This window comes from Calonectris borealis, chromosome 26, assembly GCF_964195595.1.
Source record: "Calonectris borealis chromosome 26, bCalBor7.hap1.2, whole genome shotgun sequence".
Classification (NCBI taxonomy): domain Eukaryota; kingdom Metazoa; phylum Chordata; class Aves; order Procellariiformes; family Procellariidae; genus Calonectris; species Calonectris borealis.
The window spans coordinates 8,635,940-8,656,925 of NC_134337.1; the positions used below are offsets into that span (position 1 = coordinate 8,635,940).

The window sequence follows — 20,986 nt, forward strand, 5'->3', positions numbered from 1 at the left end:
AATATTATTACTGTCACACTATGCTTGTGTAACTGTGGTCATCATCATACCCTAAATAAATATGGAATTTTCATTCACATTAATTTATAGAAGCCATTAATGTTTTGAGTATACAGACAAATTATTTTGTGAATGAAATTGTTCTTAATACAAAATATTTGTAATGCATACTCATTTAATTGTAGTGAACTGTTTAAAATTGTTAACACTTTCCTATACTATAGCCTTTATGCAATGATTTACAGAAGTCATGGAATTATTTTATTACCAACATGGAAATAAAATTTTGATCTTTATTTCTGAGCTATGTTGTGTTTAGAGACTCAAAAATTTACAGATATGTTTTCCTCTGCAATCTAATGATGGCATTCCTAGTAATTTCAGGGTTTCAACCACTGGGATTGGCATTTGCTGTTTCAGTGGAGAAAAAGGTCTAACTATGATACAAAGAAATGGATTCAGCAGAACGGTCCACAAGACAGAGGCTGTCAAAGTAATTAAAACATAATCACTTTTCCATTCCATTCTTCTCTGTACCACGTGTCCTAAGAACATACAAAATGTCCTACTGAGCTGGAGCTATCATCCTAAGTCTACACCAGTATCCTGTCCCTAACAGTAGCAACAGGAGATGCTATTTAGGAAGAGCACGTAGGTCTCACCTCTTTCTGCGGTCCATTCATCTCATGCTCTCCAGCATTAGGGATGTTAGACACTGCAACCTATTTAGGCTCACCGTATACAAGATGGTAGCTTTGTACTTTCCAACTCAAAACTTTGTCCTTCATAAGATGTGGAGAATGTGACAGAATACAGTACTGACGATGTGGATTCACCAAGGTTTTCTGGAGATGTGAAACAGTAGCTTCTTGTCCATCATCATCCATATCCCTCCTGGTAATGCCCAGGACTTTTTCAGACTTTTTTTTTCCCAGCAACCACTGCACATCTGGCACAGCAAGTACATTAGTCGGTTATTAAAAAGTCTCAGCTTACATGCTGTCCTTGCATGAGAAATTAAATAATGAAGGGGAGGATAGAGTGGTGGGAACAATGCCAACGAAGTGGAAGGGAGAGAAAGACAGACAGACACACATACAATAAAGCTGTAGAGATGCTTTATGGTCTTCCACTTGCCTTCTCATACACCCCAGGGCTTTGTACTTGTCCTGCGGGAACCACCTTTTTTATCTAGGTGCACCATAGGGCTCCCCCTGTTTGCTTTTTGATGTCCTTAAATTTGGAGGCATTCTACGACCCCTGCTCGCATTTTGGTGTGCCTCAGGACCCTCAATTCACATTTTGGATTGCCCCCGAGCCCTCCATGTGCCTTCTGGTGAGCCTCCACGCCCTGTGTTTGCCCTGCTGTGGGCCACAAAGTTCCCTATTTAGATTTCTCCCCTGTCCCACAGTTTTCTGGGTGCTTTTTGGTGTTCTTCACAATCAGCTGTTTTCCTTTGCCTTTCTGTGCCCCAGAAAGGGCCTGCAGCCCATCACTCCAGGAGCCAACTGACCAACCGTTCCCTGCTGGACAGATGAGCGCAGCTCCGTGAACGACTGCCGAGGTGGCCGAGGGACAGGGGGAGCGTCAGGGGCCCCGAGCCCCAGAGCAGACCCCCTCCCGGGACTTGTTACATGCGTGACTGAATAAACTCTCGCCGCCTCCTTTGCCCTCACGGCTGCATTTGCACTCCTTTTGCACTGGGCGAGGGGCTGTGACAAAGCCCAGGGGAGGAGGTGATGCACTGCGGGGGTCGGGTGATGGCCCCCTGTTCCTGCTGGGCTCCAGCTGCGGGCCGCGGCTGGAGGAGCCCCAGGTGCGGGCAGTGAGGCTGATGGCGACGGCCCTCCCTGTAAAAGGATGGCTGCCGGGGGAGGGGCTGGTGCTGCCCTGACACGGGTGGCCGCGGAGGGGCCGGTGTGAGCCAAAGGAGGAGCGGAGCGGTCAAGCGTGGCCGGGCTGCGGCTGCATCGAGTGAGGTGAGTGGGGTCGGACGCCCTTTGGACCACGAACGTTCCGGGGGGGGCGGGAGCGGCTCTGCCGAGCGGCAAGGCCGGGGGAGGCGGACGCTGGGGGCTCACCGGGGGTGGGGGGGCTCTGAGTCCGGTGGCAGGGCCGCGCGATCGATCGGCAGGTCCCGGGGAGTGCCCCGAGGAGGACGGCGGTGCCTGCAGCGGGGCGGCGGGAGCTGCCCGGAACCGCGCTGGGGAGGGCGGGCCTTCCGGTGCGTCGGAGGGGCGGGGGGAACGGTGTCCGCGCAGGGTCAGACAGCAGGGATGCCTGCCTCTCGCGCTGTGCTGGGAGCTGGAGTGCTGGGGCACGGGGGTTCCGGTCGGCCATGTTGTTCCCCGGAGCATGCCGGCAGGCGTAGTTTTCGCGGACTTGGCTGCCGGGCAGCCACATTGCTCTTGGGAGCATGTGGCGAGGCGTAGTCCTTGCTACCGCCGCGACGCGACGCGTCGTTTTGTTGCCGGTTTCATGTGGTTTTCTGCGGGCTTCCAGCTGCGGCCGCTCCCCGACAAGCGGTGGTGCAGCACGCCCGAAAGTGCGCTGGCGGGCCGCTGGGCTAACGAACCGCTGTACTGCAGGTCGAACGCCGCGCATGCGCGTTGGAGTGAGACGCCTGCCTCCCTGCTGCCGCCCGGGATCCGCGCATGCGCGATGGTGCCCCCCTTCTCCACGCTGCCGTCCGCCAGTAACGGCTTTGCGGTCCTGCGGTGCTTGCGGGGCGGTGCCGCCGCGCTCGTCGCTGCCTCCCGGTAAGGAAACGCCGCTGCCGCCCCACGTGCGCGCTGCCGGCGGGCGCTGGGCGCGCAAAGCGCGGAACTGCAGCGCCGGTGCCGCCCCCGGGCACGCGCCGCCCGGCGGGTGCTCCCTGCTGCTGCCGCCCCGTGGCCGAAAGGCGGTACTGCAGCGCCGGCGTTCGCGCGCTGGCTCTGGCCCCTCCGGCGCGCCGTCGGCGGCCCGCGCATGCGCAGTGCCCGGGAGCAGCATGGCGGCGCGTCGGCCGCGAGTCCCGGAGGCGGCGGGTGTCCTAGGCACCAGTGAGGCGAGCGAGCCCCTTGGGCGGATGTGAGGGTGTCTCCTGCCCGCTGGCCACTCGGGAATGGCGGGACGGGAAGCTTCAAACCGCCCGCTGCGGCAGGCTCCCGGTCTGCTGGAGGCGAGCTGGATCGGGGTACGCGAGAGCTGATAGAAGGGAAGAGGTGAAGAAGGCCGACATCTCCCAGGCGCAGACGGCGGGCACCTCCCCAACTCGACAGAGCTCCCCCTGAGCTTCCTCCGGCCCCGCTTACCCTGTGCAGCTGCCCGCAGCTCCAGCCCCTCCCCTGAAGCCTGTCCTGTAGCCCCAGGTCACCCCAAGCCCTATCGTGACGGTGGCAAGCTGGCGTTTGATGCCTCTCCAGAAGCCCCTGCAGGAGGGGCTCCGGCCAGGGGCAAACTGTGCTAATAACAGTCGCTGCTTCTTCTTTCCCTCTCCCAGAGCCCGCGCTGAGGATGCAGTTGTCAGTTCCTCTCCTGTGGATGCCGTTGACTGCACCCGCCTCAGGCTTGCATGGGTTGTCTCTGCCTGGCCTCGCTCTCCTTGTGATGTTGGAGGCAAAAAGGGACAGGCAGAGCACTTAGTGGCTGTGAACAGGAGCTGCTGCAGATGAAGCTGGAGAGCCCAGAGAAAGGAAAGAATAAATCGAAGGCCACCTGGCCAGCAGCTGCCTCCCGCTGCAGGGAAGAGGGAACCTGCCTCTCCAGATGAGGAAGGATCCCTCTTCGTAGTTTGCAGCAGGCCAGGCCGCCAACATGCACCGCAGGGTCTGTATGCGTCACCAACAGCACGGTACGGCTGCGTAGTGCGTGAGCGAGCGAGGCTAGTTGTCTAGGAAGTCTCGTCTCGTCAGAGCTGTGAGACACCCACGTATTCTCTTAGGTGAAGCACAGCCAAGCGACTGGAGTTACAGAACAGGAAGGGAGGAGAGGAAGAGAAAGCAGCGTCTGAACTGTCAAAGTCTCCTGGCAGTGGTGAGAGCTGCGGTCAGTCCCGGGCCCTTGAGGCCCTGTTGCCCCTCTTGTGCATCCTGGTCCCTCCCTGCCCCTCCCCTAGCCCCTTCTCTTTCCCACGCTGCTGTGATTATTTTTTTTTCTTTCTTTCTCCCCTGTACCTCTCCTCTTCTCTCTATTCTTCTGTCCTGATCCCTCTCCCTCTTTTTTTCATTTTTTCATCAGTCTCTGTCCTATAGCTCATCGCTGTTTTTCCTTTCCCATCTCTTTGTCCTGATGTGCATCCATCTCTTGTTGTCCCCACAATTTCTCTGGCCTGTTCCCTGGCATTCTTTTCCTCTCTGCACCTGTATGTGCCACTCCAGGTCTCTGCTTTCCTCTCTCTCTCCCTCCTTCTCTTTCTCTATCTATCCCTTTGTCTTGCTCACTGTCACTGTTTTTTTTCATTCAGTATCTCACTGTCCCCATCCTTTCTCCTATTCATCTCTTACTCTCTCAGACCCTTTGTGCTGCTCCGTACCCCTTTTTAAAATTTTTGTTCCCCATCTCTCTGCAGGGCTCCTAATACCTCTTTCTCCAACCCCCTGTGCTTCTCATAGTCTCTGTTTTTCCCTCTCTCTCTTGCTATTCTTGTCTGTCACTCTGTCTTGCTTCCTGTCTTGTTGTTTTTTGCTATATGCCATTGTCCTGCTCCCTGCCCATATTCATACTTCTCTCTGTACTGTTGACCATCCCAGTTTTTTTTCCTCTATCTCCACCCTGCTGTTGCCCTGACTTTTCTTTTTCTGCTCTGCTCCCTGTCACTCTTTCTGTCTCTTCTCCTTTGTCTCTGCTGCTTTTTTCTCCATCTCTGTCCAGATCCCTGTCCCCTTTTTTTTTCTTGCTGTTTCTCTGCCCTGCTTCCTCTCGCTATCTTTTCTTTCTGTCCCATTCCCTCTCCCATCCTTTGTAACTGTATCCCCCTGTCCAGCTAGCTGTCGCCTCTTTCTTTTCTCTCTTCCTCAGTATCTTTTTTTTCTCCATATCTCTCTCCCACTGCCCAACATGGTTGTTTTTTCCGCCGAAGCTGTCCTGCTCTCTGTCCTTTTTTTCTCTCTCCGTCATTCTGTCATGCTCCCTGTGTCTAGTTGTTTAATTCCTCTATCTCTATCCTGCAGCCCATCACTTTTTTTTCCTCTTCCATCCTTTTGTCCTGCTCCATGTCCTTGTTTCTCTTCCCTTTTTTTTCTGCCTCCCGTCTTTTTTTTCCTTTCTTGTTCCATCTCTCTGTCCTGCTCCCTATCCCCCCCTCCCTGTTTCTCTGTCCTTGTCTTTGTCTTCCCCCCATTTCTCTGTCCTATTCCCGCTTCAGTTTTTTTGTTCTGTCACTCCGTCCTGCTCCCTGTCACTGTTTTTTCTCACTCCGTCTCTGTCCTGCAGCCCAGCGCTGGTTTTTTCCTTCTCCATCTATTTCTACTGCTGCCCATCCTAGGCTTTTTCCCTTCCATGTCTCTTGCTTTTGCCGGTCTCTTGCTTTTGCCGGTCTCTTGCTTTTGCCGGTCTCTTGCTTTTGCCGGTCTCTTGCTTTTGCCGGTCTCTCTATCCCTTTTTTCTCTCTCCATATCACCTTGTCTTGCTCCGTGTCTTTCTTCGACAACGTGTCCCGCTCCTCGTCCTTCTTTTTCCCCTCTATCCTTCATCCTTCTTCCTGTCTTTTTTCTTTCTATCCTTCTACCCCAATGCTTCTTTCTCCACCTCTGTCCTGCTCCCTGCCTGTTGTTTCTTCTCACTGTCCCTCTGTCCTGCTTCCTGTCCCTGTCTTTTCTGTCTTTATTTCTCTGTCCCGCTGCCTGTCCAGTCATTTCTTGCTATACCTCCCCATTCAGCCGGCTCTCCCTTTTTTCCTTTCTCTCCTCCTCTGTCCAGCTCCCTGGCCCTTTTTTCACTTCCTCTGTCTCTGTCCTCTAGCCCATTGCTGTTTCTGTTTTTTTTCTTGGTGTCTTTGTACAGATCTGACCCTTTCTTTATTTCTCAATGTCTTTGTCCTATTCCCTGTCCTTTTTCTCTCTCTGTTTGTATGTCCTGCACCCTGTCACCGTCTTTGTCCCTCCTTTCTTCTTCCTCTCCTTCCCCTCACCCTGCTCACTGACCCTACATTTTCTTGCTCCATCTCTCTGCAGGGCTTCTCGTCCCTATTTTTCTTGATTTCTCTGACCTTTTTTTTTTCCCCCGATCTTTCTTTCTGTCTCTGCTGCTTAGTCGTCTTTGTCTTATTTTTCTCTTTCTAGTTCTCTGCCCTGCTCCCCATCACCGCATTAAATGCGGGCAGGGCGGGTGCAGAAGAGCGGCGGCGGTGGCCGGTCTGGTCGCCGAGTTTCGTTCCGCTCCGGCCCTGGGGCGGTTGGAGCCGCGCCGGGGCGGGTGAGGGGCCGTGGGCGCGGCGGGTCTCGGATTTGGGCTCCCCCTGTCGTAGCCTCCGCGCACGGGTCCGGGCCCTGTTCTCCTGGGGCTGGTGGGGGCAGAAGCAGCCACGGGCCGAACGCTGTCCTGGCATTCGTCGGGGGGTTTTGGGGCTGAGCCCGTGTCCGGCCGGGGGAAGCAGGGGCAGCCCCATCTGGCTCTCGGCTGCTCCTGGTGGGGGCCGGGCACCCTCTGCCACTCTCGGCACGGGTCGGCCCGCGGCAGCCCAGGGGATTCCTGCGGCGCCGGGTGAGTCCCGGTGCCCGCACGGGTGGGGAAGGGCCGCAGCTGCTGCTGCCGCCGAGGGTTCCTGGAGGCGGGCTGGGCTGCGCTCCCGGGGGGGCTGTTCCGGCCTGCGGGGTTTGGGGTGCGGGCCCGGTGGTGCTGGAGATGCCGGAGAAATAAAGCCTGAAGCGGCAATAATAAAGTGGCGCCCGACCTGTGCTGGTGCTGCCCCGCAGAGGCGCGGGGCTGGGCCCTCCGCAGTTCCCAAGCACTCCCCAAAACCGCATGTGGGGCCCTGGGGGTGCAGGGCTGTGGGGAGGTTACACTACCCCCCCCCTTTTCACACACCCCCCCCCCCCCATGGGGACTGCGAAGGGTGTCAGAAAGCAGACAGGGTGAGCTGGTTTGAGGCCTGAAAATGGAGAGCAGGTCTTCTGTTCCTGGGGCTTGAAAACAGGCTCATGGCTGACTTTGGGGCTCAGAAACAGATCGAGTCATGCGTTTTCAGGACCTTGCAGAGAAGACTGAGTTGTGTGGTTTTGGGCCCAGGAACAGGGGTCAAGTGCTGCATTTTTGGGACTTCAGAACAGGCTCAGCAGTTGGGTTTTTGGGCTTAGAAATGGGCACTAAGTAAGCAGCTTTGGGGGCCAAAAGCAGAAGCCAGTTTGGCTGGTCGTGGGAGGGCGTTGAGGGCAGCAGGGGAAAGCAGGGGGTGGGCAGAGTGCATGGACCCTGAAGTTCGGGAGGCCGCCATGCACTGCCATGCACCAGGCAACGTCTGACGTGGTCTCTGGGGGGAAGGGTGCTTTTCAGACCCTGCACGCCCTCTTCGAGACTAGATCTTCTTTGTACACTGCATAGAATAGTTACTAACTAATTAATCATACAAACTAATTAATATTTGTACAATGTACAACTATGATATTTAATCCTAATACTTAAGTTTTGACAGCAATTGATTGTCAAAAGCCCAGACTGTTGCAATGAGAGCTTGTAAAGAGAAGGAGCTGAAATCAACAGGAGCTTCAGTGCAGAGCTGGAGCTTCAATGAGCCAGAACCGTCGCAAGCAGGGGCTGGAACGAGACGAGGTGTCCACTGCCTGGGGCATGCATTAGCCAGAGGCAAAATTGACTGCAGCTGTGATGAGCAGGAGCTGCAGTTCCCTGGAGTGTCTATTTGCTGGAGCATCCGTTGGCCGGACTGAACTCCCAGCACGGCTGAAGAGCAGCCAGGCGCAGGCAGGGCTGTCCCCAGCAAGGAGCTCCGAGCAGCAGGGAGGCGAGTTGTCCTTCTGCCAGCGGGGAGCCCGGCCTCTTCCCTCGGGGAGTAAATCCATGCCACGCGCCTCTTTCTGCATGGTGGGTCTTTCCCAGTCCCATTCCTGAGGGCAGAAGTGAGGTGGGGGTCCCCTGGCTCTCCTGGGGCAGGCGGCAGCACGAGGCGGCATGTCTCCCCAGTACCTGGCAAAGGGGAGAGAAACCGGCCAATTGGAGCTCCCACCATGCACAGCCCGGCCCCGCATGGCCCCTCTGGCAGAATTCTTCCCTGTCTTTTTATCGTTGGCTGGTTCATTTTTTACCTCCTCTTTTCCCAGTGTCACTTTCTGCATCATGTGAAGAAAATCCTGCACAGCTGATTCCACTTGCTGCTCAGGTAATAGCATGTATGGGGCTGGGGGAGTGGGGAGAAACATTTGTGAGTTCAAGGACACTGCAGATACTCCACATCAAACCCAGAGAAAAGGCAAATTTGCTGCCAGTGCAGAAAAGCTGATGAAAAATTGTAGTTAACAGAGCATGCCGTGTTTCTGAATTGGTCCCTCGGTAGTTATGAACGTTTCAGGTAAAAGAATGAGCTTTCATCTATGATAAATTAAGAGCTGCCTGTTACCTTCTTTAGGGTCACGTGCTTCTCTTCTGTTTGTTCATAGTAATTTTATGGGCAGGTTGGAAATAGCCTTTTATTTTTATATGTATAAGTAAATTTTTAGTAATATGTAGTGTCAGTATAGTTAGTTTTTGAGCACCTAGATGCCGGTAGAAATGTAGTGAATGAAACATGATGGAAACTGATATTTAAACTTAATTTTTTTTTTTTTCATTAGAGTGTTGATGGCATGTCATCCTGTGGCTCAATCCACATTCTGTTCCGTGGAGCCTTCAATCTAGGACTTCAATGTAAAAAAAGTGTGTCCTTCCAAAAAAGGAATTCAGAGGATTGAGGTGTAGACTTGGAGAGTCTCTTAAGTACATGATCAGAAGAAAAGCTAGATTTCACTTAATGTTGCTGCTGTTTGTCTTCACTTTCATTAATTTCCCTGCTGCTCTGTCATGTGTGGGAGCTCTGAATCATAATTTTTTTCAGACTGTCAAACTTTTTTTTTCCCCCAAGGAGAGGCTACGTTTAAAAGTGAATTAGTTTCCTCACAAATGCATCAGTCAATCAAATTGAGATGTGATTATTAAAACCACAAAAATGACACCAGTCTTAGAGATCTGGACTATTTCTGAACACGTATTCATCACATGCAAATGTCATTGGGATACAGATACACTTCATGCTCTGACAAGACAATATGCTGAGACAGGGATGAGCTCCAAAAGAAAAAAAAGTTATAACATCCTGGGGTTTTTTGTTTGGTTTTTTTTTTGTGTGGTCTTTTTTTTTTTAAAAGAGTGCAATGTTGACTGGTGGCAGCCTGCAGAGCTCTTTTGCTGCCTGACCTTTCCTTTTCTTCTCTGTCACTCCTCTTTCATGGCTGTAATTTTCATTTGGATAATTTTAGATGAGCAGTTTAGTTACTTGCCTGTGTAAATGTGCTGGTAATACCAGGAAGGTAAATGCTTGAACCAGTAGTGAATAACAAGTAGAATTTCTGAAGGAAGAACAACAATAACAGCAAGCAAATAGCAAGTTACCACAAATTTGTGTGTGTCAAACACATCAGAGTTTTATTGCCAAATGTTGTTTGGCAATGTGTTCCAAATGGCTATTTTTGGTAAACCTCAATTTTCAGGGAATTCAGGATTGTGTGTGGCAAAACACGTCCCTCTATCTGTGTCCTGCTACATAAATAGCATTAGTCAAGAGCATGTTTTGTGGCAGGGCTGTTGTTGCCACAGAAGTGCTGTGATATTTAGACCTAACAGATGGGTTTAGGAATGGAAGGGGAATGCCTGTTGTCTGTAAGGGCTATGAATGCTGACTCTTCTCTTTGTCTGCTACTTTCCTGTGCATGAGATGAAGCTGTTTTGTTTTTTTCCCTTGTTCCTGGTCTAAATATTTCTGAAGCTGTTGCTGCTGTGGGTTTGCAATTTGTGTTACTGCATTTTTATAGCGTTATAAATATGGATCATTTCTACTGTGACAAAGTGTCAAGATATGGTTTTCAGTTTAAAGCTTCAGCAACTACTTTCACTCAGTGTAGGTGAGACTGATTGTTGTGGTTAAACCCAGCAGGCAGCTAAACACCACACAGCTGCTTGCTAACCCCTCCCCCCTCCCCGCCCCCCGCAAAGTGGGATGGGGGAGAGAATCGGAAAAAAAAGTAAAATTCATGGGTTGAGATAAAGACAGTTTAATAGGACAGAAAAGGAAGGTAAAATAATAATAATGATAAAAGAATATACAAAATAAGTGATGCAGAATGCAATTGCTCACCACCCACCGACTGATGCCGAGCCAGTCCCTGAGCAGCAGTTGCCACCCACCAGCCAACTCGCTCAGCTTATATATTGAGCATGACATCATATGGTATGGAATATCCCTTTGGCTGGTTTGGGTCAGCTGTCCTGGCTATGGTCTCTCCCAGCTTCTCGCTGTCAGGGCATGAGAAGCTGAAAAGTTCTTGATTAGCATAAGCGCTACTTAGCAACAACTAAAACATCAGTGCGTTACCAACATTATTCTTGTACTAAATCTAAAACACAGCACTATACCAGCTACCAGGAAGAAAATTAACTCTATCCCAGCCGAAACCAGGACACTGATCTTGCGCATGATCCCGCTGTGCTAGCAGGGGTGCTCAGTGGCTCCTCATCAAAACAGCAAGGTGTGTGTGGACATCTGTAGGGTTCTGCTCTGGATCTGAGTGCATTATGTATTTTTGCTGTTGGAAGATGGATTAGAGCATGTGCCTGTTAAATCTAATGACAGTCAAAGGTTGGAAAGGGACCCTAAGCAGGTTTGGTGGCACAACTGCAGTTTTAAAAGATCTTGACCATTTGGAGAAATGGCCTGGAAAAAATAATTCCTTTTTTGCAATGAGTTCACAAGGACAGATGGGTTGCTGTACTTTTTAACAAAAATGTTCAACTTGGGATGTATAGGGTGAGGAAATCATGGCTATACATAGGCTTGAGAAAATGTATGTCGATATCTCTGTCTGTCACCTGCGTGTATCTAGGAAAGTGAGTTCTAGTGAAACTAAAGCTGTCAATGAACCAAAAAAAAGGCATGGTTGTTTAATACATGCAAAAGCCTAGTGGCCTGTATCAACAACTGTACCAAAGATGATGCAAAATACTTTTTCCTTCACTCAGTTGTAGCCTTCACAGGAAAGGAAGCTTTAGATTCCTACACAACTTTATGCTAAATGGTTTTTTCCTCTCAGCAGAATGCCAACTGCTACCATTTCACTGTGGTAGCACTTTCTTCTGCCATGAAAGTACAAGACAGATGGAAAGGATCCATAGTGGTCTGCAAGTACAAGGTATGTCTATGATGTGTGTCTGTTTTTCCTAAGGTACCTGTAGTATGGACTTTAAAGTTAACATTAAGAATGTGGCAACTCTCCTTCTATATTTTTTATATGAAATACTTTAACACAAATACTAAAAATACAATAATAGAATCATAGAATAGAATTATAGAACAATTTGGGTTGGAAGGGACCTTTAAAGGTCATCTAGTCCAACCCCTCTGCAGTGAGCAGGGAGATCTTCAACTAGATCAGGTTGCTTAGAGCCCTGTCCAACCTGACCTTGAATGTTTCTAGGGACGGGGCATCTACCGCCTCTCTGGACAACCTGTTCCAGTGTTTCACCACTCCCATTGTAAAAAATTTCTTCCTTATATCTAGTCTAAATCTACGCTCTTTTAGTTTAAAATCATTCCCCCTTGTCCTGTCACAACAGGCCCTCCTAAAAAGTTTGTCCTTGTCTTTCTCATAAGCCCCCTTTTAAGTACTGATAGGCTGCAATAAGGTCTCGAACCCTTCTCTTCTCCAGGCTGAGCAACTCCAACTCTCTCAGCCTTTTTTCATAGGAGAGGCGTTCCATCCCCCTGATCATTTTTGTGGCCCTCCTCTGGACCTGCTCCAACAGGTCCATGTCTTTCTTGTGCTGAGGGCTCCAGAACTGGACACAGTACTGCAGGTGGGGTCTCACCAGTGTGGAGTAGGGGGGCAGAATCACCTCCTTCGACCTGCTGGCCACGCTGCTTGTGATGCAGCCCAGGGTACGGTTGTCTTTCTGGGCTGCGAGCACACATTGCCGGCTCATGTCCAGCTTTTCGTCCACCGGTACCCCCAAGTCCTTCTCGGCAGGGCTGCTCTCAATCCCTTCATCCCTCAGCCTGTATTGATACCGGGGGTTGCCCCGACCCAGGTGCAGGACCTTGCACTTGGCCTTGTTGAACCTCATGAGGTTCACACAGGCCCATTTCTCGAACTTGTCCAGGACCCTCTGGATGGCATCCTGTCCCTCAGGTGTGTCGACCGCACCACTCAGGTTGCTGTCTTGGTGTTTACAAATAAGGTCTGTTCCGGAGTGTGTTACGCCTATGCAAAGCTTACTTCCCTCCGTCTATTTTCTCTTCCTGAAAGCCTAATCTTCTGTTTCTGTGTGCTTACTATTAAAGGGTACTGTGAAAATAATTTTGTACTAAAAGAAGAAAGAAACTGTTTGTAAGAGTTCAGAAGAAACAGACTTTGTTTTCATGATAAAAGCTTTATGCTTTTTCAGTCAATAAGTTTTTAAAATACCTTATAGTAGCGCTCGAAAACCTTGAAAACTAAAAGCAATCAAGGTCAAAGAAGAGACATGGACAAAACAGGACAAATTGGCATCGCTTTGGTGTGTTTTCCAGGCTTTCCCAAGAAGCATTAGCAGCCTTTTAACTAGTGACAGTGTGTCCTGATGTGTTTTTGGTGAGTTACTGCTTCTATAATGTCCTTTTTCCTTAACCTACAGTGTGTAATTTTGACTTCAGTTGGAAAGAGATTTTCCAGAATGGAAATCGTTCTCATTCAAGGGAGTCGCATTTTATGAAGTTCCCATGAGAGTGGATCTTAAGAGATGATGTGCTTGGCAGTAGAAGTCATAAGCAACAAGATTTTCACTCTTTAAAAAAAAAAAAAGTTGATATATTGCTGGTCTTTGGTTTTCAGGTGTAACTGTCGAGATACCATAAAAAAAGTTAAAATTGTATAATTTACAAACTGACTTGCATTGTTTAAACTGTAGCTGCCAAATAGCTATAGCATATAATTTATTAGGTGTATTTAAGCAGTTAGGTATTTGTTCTAAACGTTTAAAAAGAGAGGCAGCTGAATGTTGTGGGTTTAAGTATTTTTATTGGATGTATATAAACATTCACACACCTTTTTAGCATAAAGTAAATTACTGAGATTTGTTCTTTTTTTTTTTCAGTTACTCTTTAAAGTTTTACACTTCACTTTCAGCTTTACTGACCAAGCAAGCAAGATGTGCAGCAGCAGTGCAAGGGCTGGAGCTCTTGTGGTGGATCCGTAAGCGTAGATGCTGATTACTGTACACCCTTGTCCTGCAGCCTCACGGGGTTATCTCCCTGCAGCAGTGCTGTAAGGAAGGGATGAGGCATTTTCCAACACCAGCAAGAGTGTTTCCTTTTATGCTAAGAATGTGTTCAAAATCGTATCAATTAGTCTTAATGCTGATTTTAAGTGTTCAAATCACTCTGGCTTTTAAAGGATGTGTTGTATTTCGAGCTGACCTGTTTACCTGGAATCCTCCTTTAGCTCAACGACTATCCTGTCCCTTATTCTGACCGAATTCGTCTGCTTCCTTCGGTGCTATTTGTTTAATATGCTGAAATATAATTTGGGATTTTTGTTTTTCAGATGTCTTTCTGTAAGTGACTTGTGATGCTCAATAGATACCCCCCCAGCCCAGGTTTGCTTGCCGGTCGTTAACTGTGCTGACAGCCCCATGTCCGGAGGCTCCTGGCTCGGTCTCCAGCCGGTGCCCTGCAGGCATGGCAGCGAGGGCTTGTCTGGTGGGGGGAGTCCGGGGCCAACAGGGACCGGGGACGTTTGTGGCCCTGGGAAGCCCGTCCCAGTGAGGGAACGGAGGGGGAACATCGCGGAGCAGAGCCCGAGCAGGAGACGTGGCACCATCCTCTGGCACACTCCGCCCCCGCCCCGCGTGGGGCAGCCGCCAGCCTGCGGGACAGGGGCTGGGGGAGGCTGCAACGGTTTGGGGGGGCTGCCCCTCTTTATTTTTCTAGTGGAGCTCCCCTTTTTTTGAGGGTGTGTGTACATATGTAAATGGCATTATTAAAGTAACAAGCTCATTTTGTGCCTTTTTGGGGGGTGAATAAAAAGGGGGGGGCTGGGGGTGTGATGATGTCATTTGGGGCACCCCAGTGTCACTGGGGGGGGGGTGATGATGCAGCGGATGAGCAGGTGAGTGGGGTATGGGGGGGTGACGGGGATCCCCCCCAGAAAGGAGGGTCACAGCCCAAAAATGCCTGAAAATTCATGGGGGGGATTAAAAAATATTAAAAACTGTAAATAAGGGTGTGAGGCACTGAAAGAGAGAAAAATCTCTCATTTTTATATTTATTAAAGAATAATATTCATTTATATATATAAAAGGATTTCAAAATAAAAGCCTATATCTACTCTATTAAATAAAGGATTTTAGAATTTTAAAAAATTCTAAATAGAGATATATATAGGGTTTTAAAATACAAAAATAACTCATATAAATTAAAAATAAAGGACTTTAAAATGCAAAAGAAAATATATATGAAGGAACTTAAAATAGAAAAAAGTCTGAATAGATAGAGCTATCTACACTTAATATGTGTAATATAGTAAGTCTAAATAGATATATGTAATCTTAAGAGATTATATATAAGTGTAAATAGATATCTAAGTCTAAATAGATAAAAGTGTAAATAGATATCTCAGTCTATAAAGACATAGGTGTAAATATATATAAGTGTAAATAGAGAAGTATATAAAGGTATTTGTGTCAAAATATGTAAATCTAACCAGATATATAGTCTAAATAGATATTATATATAATAAGTGGGAAATAGCGGGTGTAAGTGGGAAATGGGGGTTTCAGTGAAACATAAATATATTCACTAAATATATATATACACATATGTATGTGTAAATAGATACATAAGTGTAAATGTCTATGATGGATAAGGTTTTTAAAATGCAAATAAACCCTGTTTATAGAAAGGATTTAAAAACTCGAACACCCACCCCCCCACGCCCCCCGAAATTCCTCTCTATTGAAGATATAAAATTGCTTTCAAAAGCTGCCTCTTCCCTGTTCTCCTTTTCCACCTTTTCCCATCCTGATTTGGGGCCAGTTCCCCAAACGGGGACTTTCCCCTGTGTGGTAGTGCAGACAGAGCAGGACCTGCTGCCACGGCATAAAAATACCCCAAACCCCCTGATTCTGGGTCTGCAAGGGGGGAAGAAAAAAACCACGACAATTTGGGGTAAAAATACCCAATTTGGAGCCAAATCCACCTAGATTTGTTTAGCCAGAAAACAAAAAAAAAAACATTTTCACGCACAAAACCAAAAGCAAAATGACCAATTTTTATGTTGTGGAAAAGCCTCCAAAATTGAATGTTTTGGAAAAGAAGAAAAAACAACCCAATTTGGGGTGAAACACCAGCAGTTTGAGGGGCATCGCTCGGGGTTGTCTGGTGTGGGTTAACTGGTGTGGGTCAGTTATCTGGAATGGATTATCTGTTGCGGAGTATCCCAGGTGAGTTATCTGCTGTGGATGGTCCTGGGTGGACCCCCTGGAGTAGGTCATCCCCACGCATGTCCCCCCATGCATGTTTCTACCCACACACGCCCCTCCCAGTGTCTGCCCCCCCTTTCCCGTGCGAGGTTTTTCCCCCCGTGCGAGGTTTTCCCTGTGACGCGCCCCCCCCGTATCCCCTGCCCTCCTACCTCGTGCCGGCACTGCCCTCCTCTCTCCTCTCCCTCCTCCCACCCCCCGTGTTCCGCACTGCCTCCCCGTAACCCCTCTGCCCCGGATCCCTGGGGTGCTGCCTACGCCGCCAACCTGCCCATTGCCCCCCGCCCAAACTCTGACACCCCCCTCCCACTCCCCTGCACTCCACTCCCACACCACTCTCCCTCCTCCTGCATTTTGGGTTTGTCCTGAAAACAGCGTTGATGACACAGGGGTGTGTTAGTTATTGCTGAGCAGCGCTTGCACAGCGCCAGGGGCTGTTCTGCTCCTCGCCCTGCCCTGCCAGCGAGCGGGCTGGGGGTGCGCGAGGGTTTGGGAGGGGACACATCTGGGACAGCTGACCCCAACGGACCCAAGGGATATTCCAGAGCATATGATGTAATGTAATAAAACTAGGGGGGAGGTTGGCAGAGGGGCTGCTGCTGGGCTGCAGCTGGCTGGGCATCGGTCGATTGGTGGCGAGTAATTGTTTTCATTTGTACTGCTTGTCTTGGGTTTTTCTCTCTGTGTTTGTTTTTTTTCCCCCCTTTTCCTTACAAGTGGAGTTTTTTCACTTTTGCCCTTCCAATTCTCTACCCCATCCCACTGGGGCGGGAGTGAGTGAGCGGTTGTGTGGTGCTTAGTTGCCGGCTGGGATTAAACCACGACACAAGGTTAGCTGCAAGCCCTGTCTGGCTAAGGCTTTCCGTGTTATTCCTACCATCTTGATAGGCCATCCTTGTTCTTTACTGCTGCTTTAAAGTGCCTTGTGCTCCATCAGCAGCTCTGCCTAGCTAGGCTGGAAAGTACTGTTGTTGCAGAAACTGCTACACCCTGTGACTCCTTCTAAGGGTGTAGTATAGGCTGCCGAGGTCATCGACTCTGCACAGGACACAGGCAGCCTGGAGAGCTTGACACCAAGCCATTCCTTTCCCCTCTGCGCAGCAGCGGTTCTGCCGTTGCTACAGGCAGCCACTTTCTCAAGGGCGAGGGGCTGGGATGACGACAGGCTGCTGCAGGCTCCAGTTGAACTAAGACGCCGTTCTCTGGCGACCCGGTGCAAGGAAAGCTGAGGTACGTTCTGCAGTGCCAATGGCTCTTCACAAGGGAACCATGCTCTGGTTTTAGCAGAAAAAGGTGTTGGTCGCAGGCAGCCATCTATCACTGTGCACAGCTATTTGTCAGGTGTCTTGCTTGTTCAAGTAGAGGCGTATTTCTTGCTTTGCAGTCTTGGTGCCAAAGCAATCAGGGGTTCAAGTTACAAAATCCTTTTGACATCAAAGTGAGATGGCAGCTAGGTTTCTACCAGCACTGTATTTCAGCTGTGTTGCTAGCAGAAAATGGCTTGCAGGCCAGGAGATATGCAGAGGGGTCTGAATTACAGAAACCAAGTGTTGAAGTGATTGTTTTTAAGAGGCTAATTAGGCAGCCAAAGGAACTGAGCTGCTCACCCAACGCATTGGCAGAACAGCCCATCCAGCCTGCTAAGTATTGCGTGTTGCAGGCAGCAAAGTGCAACTGCGACGCTGGCTGGCAGGAGCGGCAAGGAGTGCAGAGCTACGCTCCCTGTAGAGAGCAAGGGTGGAACCTGCCGGCTCTACGGTCATCTGCTGAGGACACCTAATACACCAACAGGCCTCTCTGCTTTCCCTGCTTCATTTCTAATTACTTTGCACGCTGGAGGGCAGGGTGGTAAGTGACGTCGTGCAGTATCTCTCCTCCAAGTGACAAGCCTTGCGTGGCAAGCCCTGCGTGTGTGCAGGATGAGGAGAGCGGAGTGCTGATAGCACAGAGGTGAGGAAAGGTGCAAACACCACAACAAAGGCCCAGGACCACCAGCGTATCGCTCGTTTGCAGATCAGCCACTGGCACCGGGTCTGCTCTCAAGCATGGTTTCCTGATGGACATAGCTGCCCCTCTCCTGCTTTCAGGGTGTCACCCGTGTGGCCTTATGTTTTTTAAATCTCTCTCCAGCATCTGTCGAGTCGCTGCTGTCACTCCCACAACCCGATGCCACCTGCAGACCGAGACAGCGATCCCTGGGGCTTCCTCCGGGTTAGAAAGAAACCTGTTCCACAGGTTCCCTGTGCTGCTTCTCCTCCCTGGGTAATGGGCTGGGGGGCACGGGCAGAAACAACCACGGGACTTGTAAAGCGGCCAAAGGGAAAGGACTGAAATGCTGGGGCCACCGGGTGCTTTTTGGTACAGAGGCGATGAAGATTAGTGCCTGGGCCGCGAGTGGGAAAAGGGCAGAGAAATCCAAGCCCAGTACCCCCAGTAAGCAGTTACCGTCCTTCGATGGTACGAACTGGGCGGAGAGATGGGGAAAGGGCCGGTGAGGCGATGGTGGCACCCGGCGGCCAGAATTGGGTACTGCAGCTCTTGAGCCGCGCATGCGCGGTGGGGCGCGTTGCCGCTCTCGCTGCTGCCACCGAGCGACCAAAAGTGGATACTGCCGGTCGAGGGCTGCGCATGCGTGGTGGCGCGCTTTCCTTTGCTCTCTACTGCCACAGAGCGACCAAATTTCGGTACTGCAGCATTTGTGCCGCGCATGCGCGGTAGCGCGCTATTCTTTGCTCGCTGCTGCCACCGAGCGACCAGAATTGGGTACTGCAGCCTTTGAGCCGCGCATGCGCGTTGGCGCGCTTTTCTTTGCTCGCTGCTGCCACCGAGCGACCAGAATTGGGTACTGTAGCTCTTGAATCGCGCATGCGCGGTGGCGCGCTTTTCTTTGCTCTCTACTGCCACTGAGCGACCAAATTTCGGTACTGCAGCCTTTGAGCGCGCATGCGCGTTGGCGCACTTTTCTTTGCTCGCTGCTGCCACGGAGCGACCAAAATTGGGTACTGCAGCCTTTGAGCCGCGCATGCGCGTTGGCGCGCTTTTCTTTGCTCGCTGCTGCCACTGAGCGACCAGAATTGGGTACTGCAGCCTTTTAGCCACGCATGCGCGGTGGCGCGCTTTTCTTTGCTCGCTGCTGCCACCGAGCGACCAAATTTCGGTACTGCAGGCAGGGAGCCGCGCATGCGCAGTGGCGCGTTTTTCTTTGCTCGCTGCTGCCACCGAGCGACCAAATTTCGGTACTGCAGGCAGGGAGCCGCGCATGCGTGGCAGCGCGCTTTTCTTTGCTCGCTGCTGCCACGGAGCGACCAAATTTCGGTACTGCAGCTTTTGAGCTGCGCATGCGCGTTGGCACGCTTTTCTTTGCTCGCTGCTGCCACCGAGCGACCAAATTTCGGTACTGCTCCCCTTGATCGCGCATGCGCGTTGGCGCGCTTCTCTTTGCTCGCTGCTGCCACCGAGCGACCAGAATTGGGTACTGCAGGTCGGGATCCGCGCATGCGCAGTTGGCGCGCCTTTCTTTCCTCGCTGCTGCCACGGAGCGACCAGAATTGGGTACTGCAGCCTTTTAGCCGCGCATGCGCGTTGGCGCGCTTCTCTTTGCTCGCTGCTGCCACCGAGCGACCGAATTTCGGTACTGCAGGCAGGGAGCCGCGCATGCGTGGTAGCGCGCTTTTCTTTGCTCGCTGCTGCCACGGAGCGACCAAATTTCGGTACTGCAGCCCTTGAGCTGCGCATGCGCGTTGGCGCGCTTTTCTTTGCTCGCTGCTGCCACCGCACGACCGAAATCAGGTACGGCAGGCATTGAGCCGCGCATGCGCAGTGGCGCACTTTTCTTTGCTCGCTGCTGCCACCGAGCGACCAAAATCAGGTACTGCAGCCTTTGGGCCGCGCATGCGCGGTGGCGCTCCCCTTCGCCGTGCTGCTGTCCGCCGGTAACGGCAATGCCGTACTGTGGTGCCTGCGGATTGATGCCGCCGCGTTCGTTGCTTCGTCCCGGTAAGGAAACGCCGCTGCCGCCCCACGTGCGCAGTGCCGGCGGGCGCTGGGCGCGCAAAGCGCGGAACTGCAGCGCCGGTGCCGCCCCCAGGCATGCGGCGCCCGGCGGCTGCCCGCTGCTGCTGCCGCCCCGTGGCCGAATCGCGGTACTGCAGCGCCGGACCGCACAGGTGCGCAGCAGCGCCGCCGCCGCCTTCGCTGCTGCCGCCCCGAAGCCGAAGCGTGGTCCTGCAGCCCGGCGTTCGCGCGCCGGCTCTGGCCCCTCCATGCGCGGTCCCCATCCCGGTGCATCCCCCATCCCGGTGCATTCGTCATCCCGGGCGGCAACAGTTAGGGTGCCCCACCCCCGCATGCCAGCACCCCCAAGAGTGTCGGCATGTCCCGGTGCTGTCCCCATCCCTGGGGCAGCTCCCTGTCCCCTGTCCCTGCAGCTGATCGTTGGGCTCTGTGTTCCCCCAATAAAACACGGGGATGGAGGGGACCCCTGGGGACAGGGGACGGGGACCCCCAGAGAGTAGGCTGGGCTGCCGTCGCTCCTTGGTGCTGGCCCTGCTTGTCCCCTGTCCCCCCAGCGGTGATGAGCTCCGGGCCACTGGCTGGGACCCTCACTGTCACCTTCCCCCCATGCCAGTTGCCACCAGCAACAGGGACAGCGACGCACCCCCCCCACACCACGCACACGGATGTGCAGGGGCACAGGCCACGCCGGTCAGGTGGACACGCTGGGGACACCATCTGCCCCGGGGGTGTTTGGGGTCCCCAGGGTGGGAGTAGAGTGGGGTCCCCCCTGCCCAAGCCCTGCAGACCCAGGTGGAGAGCAGGCATTCCCCGGCCCTGTCCCCAGCCCTGTCTCTGTGTGGCTGCGGGTCGGTGCTGCCATTGCGTGGCCAGCGGCTGGGAGGACACAACTCCCGCCAGAGACCATACAACAGGGTGCAGCATGAACTATTTTATTACCTGTGCAGTATCCATGAGTGAGTCCCTATCGTTCGCATCCTGGTTCCCCAGTGGGTTGGGGTCCCAGCTGCCCCTGGGGGTGGCTGCAGGTGTGGGGGGTGGGATCCCTTCTCCCCAGGGTGCCCCCCACCTCCCCAGGGTCATCCCTCCCAGTTTCAAGCCCCCACATGGTGTCCTCAATCTCCCGAGACATACCTCTGTCCCCAAATGTCCCCCTACTCCACTCCCAGGGTCCCTCCCAGACACCAGGATTCCCTCCCTGCCCCATCCTGAGGCCCCCCCCACAGTCACCCTCAGCCCTGAGACACCTCCCCCGCCTCCTCTCAGCACGGCAGG

The 20,986-nt window shown here is 51.9% G+C and overlaps 2 long non-coding RNA genes across 16 annotated transcripts; one reads left to right on the forward strand and one right to left on the reverse strand.

Moving 5' to 3' along the window:
- Positions 1 to 256: 256 nt before the first annotated feature.
- Positions 257 to 2,579, reverse strand: LOC142093318 (uncharacterized). The gene is made up of 2 exons (XR_012677391.1): positions 2,083 to 2,579; positions 257 to 949 (listed from the first exon to the last, which is right to left on the reverse strand). It is a non-coding gene; the product is annotated as an uncharacterized LOC142093318 (long non-coding RNA).
- A 106-nt stretch (positions 2,580 to 2,685) lies between these two features.
- Positions 2,686 to 14,213, forward strand: LOC142093317 (uncharacterized). Of its 15 annotated transcripts, XR_012677390.1 has the most exons (8): positions 2,978 to 3,207; positions 3,486 to 3,836; positions 3,927 to 4,018; positions 8,257 to 11,373; positions 11,928 to 12,119; positions 12,341 to 12,418; positions 12,750 to 12,810; positions 13,345 to 14,213. It is a non-coding gene; the product is annotated as an uncharacterized LOC142093317 (long non-coding RNA). The 15 variants fall into 15 exon arrangements; XR_012677379.1 differs by having other exon boundaries at positions 12,750 to 14,213; XR_012677388.1 differs by lacking the exons at positions 11,928 to 12,119; positions 12,341 to 12,418 and having other exon boundaries at positions 3,927 to 4,030; positions 8,257 to 8,315; positions 8,767 to 11,373; positions 12,750 to 14,213.
- The last annotated feature ends 6,773 nt before the right edge of the window (positions 14,214 to 20,986 follow it).